The sequence below is a fragment of the Brachycentrus maculatus genome, unplaced genomic scaffold (genome assembly GCF_059751285.1).
Source record: "Brachycentrus maculatus isolate JH-2025_06_01 unplaced genomic scaffold, ASM5975128v1 h1tg001096l, whole genome shotgun sequence".
Classification (NCBI taxonomy): domain Eukaryota; kingdom Metazoa; phylum Arthropoda; class Insecta; order Trichoptera; family Brachycentridae; genus Brachycentrus; species Brachycentrus maculatus.
The window spans coordinates 73800-77545 of record NW_028281801.1 but is presented as its reverse complement, the minus strand read 5'-3'; the positions used below and the strand labels follow the sequence as shown (position 1 = coordinate 77545).

Below are 3746 nucleotides of genomic sequence, written 5' to 3'. Positions count from 1 at the left end.
TCCCAACCCCAACCCCAACCCCAACCCCAACCCCAACCCCAACCCCAACCCCAACCCCAACCCCAACCCCTCGAGAATTTTTACTATCGTAAATTCCATGATTAGAAAATATATACTATGCTATTTTATGCGGATATATCTCTTTATTCTCCCAATTAGTATCATTGTATATTTATTAATCTATTAATCAATACATTTCTACATCTTTATATTCACGAATATGCGCATGATAGATTGGCCTTTGAATCAACGGTTTCCCTTTGCTACTTTTTCGATTTCTTCTTTCTTTCTCAGGGCAAAGCAAACTTGTGCGTTTCCTTTTTCGCAGTTGATGATCTCGTCGGCTAAACATTCAGCGATGGTCTTCTGTGTCCTGAATGATTTGTCACGGGTTCCGCAGGCGAGCAAATAAATGGCTTGGTTGACTCTCCTGAGTGGCGAGACATCGACGGCTTGCTTTCGGACAGCTCCTCCTCCTCCGATCCTGGTCGAATCTTCTCTGGGCCCAGCAATTTGAAGCGCGTTGATTAGGACTTCGAGTGGGTTTCTCCCTGTGAGCAGGTTGATAATTTCGAAGGCATGCCTGACAATTCGGATAGCTTTAACTTTCTTGCCTGTGTTTCTGCCGTGGAATTGCATGGAGCCTACAAGTCTTTCAACAATGGGACATAGGGCTTTCCTGAATTTCTTGACTTGGTATCGGCCGCCAGTATGGGGGACATAGACTTGAGAGCGAGATGATTTGCAGGCAATGTAATCAATGAAGCACGGGTCTTCAATTTTAATATCATCATAGGACCATTTCGAGAACAATTTTGGGGCATTCTATAATGCAATTTGTGTTGCGCCATCCTCGATCAGCTAGACTTTCTTCGACATGATTCGATGGTATATAATATTTGATTATTTCAGATTATTATTAAATGCGATTGTACTCCCTCAATTCCCATTTCATTCTACTCTCCTCTACTTTATTGGGTTTTGCATTGTAAGTCTGTTCCAATCTAGTTGGCATTAGTTTAATAGGCACTGATAGAGATGGCATTGATAGTCATTGATAGGTAAAGATTTGATAGAGATTGATTAGAGACAGACCATCGCAGTTTCTCTTCGCAATACATACATTTATGCAGGAATCTACCATAATTTCGCAATATCCAACCACTTTCTTTACAGAATGAATAACACAATAAATAAATGCGAAGGCAATGAATACAAAAAAATATTACAATTCTTAATCTCATTAATTATATTATTATTAATGTCTGTGGCGCGATGATTACATAAGTAATAATTGCCCTATAATCTTCAGAATTATTCAAGATTATTCACGTAATCTCAGAATTAAAAGACCATAAATACAAATTCCATGAAAATCTGAGAGGGCAGCATTCCACCCAAAGCCTATATTATAGGTTGAATACTGCAAGTAAGTTGGTTGGGAGAACTGGAGAAGAGTTTTGTTTGAGTTAAATTTAATTTTGATAATTAATTTCTGCTAGCTTATTAAGATGGTAATAAATAATGATTGATCGAATAGTGCTATAATGTAATCAATAAGTCAGCAATGAATTACTGCTACCAGCTTCATGAGGGTACGTACAGGATGCAGGCCGGCTTCAGAAGTTCGACTGCCCTTATCAACTGCCCCTACATTTCACATAAAATTGAAGTAAATGATGCTCATAATCTGAAAGTGCTGGACGGAGCACAAGTTTATTGGAATGAAGTGCGGCGATTCAATGTGAATCGGAAGTCTTCTCAGAAGCAGGAGACTATTATCCAGGCTGTTGTTATTGGAATCAAATATTGCCCATATATCTGCTCCGGCATTAATGTTTTATGCTCAATATTTCATGAGGAGGGGGAGGGTTCTAACCCCAGATTATATGCTAAGCCCATCGACCCCAAGCTCCCCCTCCTTTAAATCAAGGCAAAAGCATCTTCTACAACCGAGGTTGAACTCACCAGTTTCTATGACACATCATTTTATTATTGGGCACAGATTATTAATTGGAATTTGGAAGAAAAATATCCTACAGCAGCTTTAATTGGCTTATTTAAAAAAGCCAAAACCGGGGAATCAGAGGCTGAGGCTATTCTTTACTCGCTTGAACTCAACCAAAATAAAAGTTACATGAAAGTCAACTCAATTCAAGCTTTACCCTTCAATGGCCATATTCCTTTCAATGAGACGATTTTCTCGATCGACCCCAAATAATGCGATGACATGGAAGATGCGTTGTCTGTGAAAGTGATTTCTAAAGAAAAGAGCCTCTACGAGATCGGCGTGCATATTGCGGATGTGAGCTCATACATGCAATACATTGACAGGCAAGAAATCTGTAAAAGGGGATGCACTTTTTATCTCCCTCATAAAAAAATAGGACTATTTCCTGACAAAATTTCTGAAATGTGCAGTTTCCAGGCCAAAACTTAGAGGCTTGCTTTCAGTGTCTTCATGCAAATGAATGGCAAAGGAGAAATTCTCAAAACTCGGTTCCAGAAAAGTGTTGTAAAGAATGCGGCTACTCTCAACTATCAATAGGCTCAAGATATCCTCAACAAAGAAGAGTCCTCTTGTTCGTTACTCATGGCAGACCACGGTTTAAGTAAGGAAGAGGCTGAGAAAATCATCGGCAATTTAGCAATTTTGCAAGAAATAGCTCAAAGTCGAAGGATGATTCGCAAAAAAGAGCAAATCCTAGATCGAAATTAAATAACCTTTTAATTGAATTAGAATAAAATGCCCATCGAAATCGGGATCCGCAAACGTTTCGAAAGCGAAAGAATTGTTGAAGAATTCATGATTGCATGCAATGGGTAAGTTGCTCGAAAACTAGTCCGAGATTATGGTCAGAATGCATTGGTCATATCGCATCCAAGGCCTTCTCAATACAGCATAGACAATTTTAATTCTTTTCTTTCTGATCTAGGCATTAAATTCGACTCCCAAAGTATCGGGAGCCTTGAGAGTGAAATGAAAAAGCTATTTGAAAAGTAAGGGATAAAGGATGAGTTTAAATAGGTACTACTGATGAGAGCAATTCAAATCCAATAGCTTGCAACCTACACGAAGCACATGAATTCCTAGAAAGGCCATTATGGTTTGAACATGGACTACTATACTCATTTCACATCGCCATTAAGAAGATTCGCGGATGTGATTGTTCATGAGCAGTTAAGCCAATGTCTTGGCCTAGAGACTCCTTAGAAATCGATAAGCTTTCGCACATTGAGCGAGTAAATTGAAACCTTGAACAAAATCCGTAAAAAAAGTAAAAAGCTAAAGCATTGTATCGTTGAGTGCTTTCTCAACTTGTTCCTCTATGAGAGAAAGTAGAATATTTGTGGTAAGGCTCTTATTATGTCGCTGGGCCAAAAATCCGCGACTGTGTATGTTCCACTTTATAACATAATTAAGGAGGTGGCGTGGAATACGACAGTTCAAGCTGATAGCCGTGAGTCTATAAATGTATTATACGAATAGAGCGATGGAAAATGCAAATGGAAGACCCTTCATAAGAATGACTCGCTAGATATAGAGATCGAGGCTGCTGCCCACCAGGAAGTGAGTATCAAGATGTTCATTCGGAATGAGAAATTAGACCTTTTTCGGGTTTGAGCCAGCCTCCTTCATAATTTATTTTTTGTGTTTTTACTATAATAAATAATGTCATCTGCACTTAGTAACCATACACATAAATACATGTATATGTATCAAGGCTTATAATAGGGTGATCATT

The 3746-nt window shown here is 38.7% G+C and overlaps 1 pseudogene; it reads right to left on the bottom strand.

Annotated features, from left to right (window-relative positions):
• Positions 1 to 233: 233 nt before the first annotated feature.
• LOC148299545 (small ribosomal subunit protein uS7 pseudogene) lies at positions 234 to 864 on the bottom strand (annotated as a pseudogene).
• Positions 865 to 3746: the final 2882 nt, after the last annotated feature.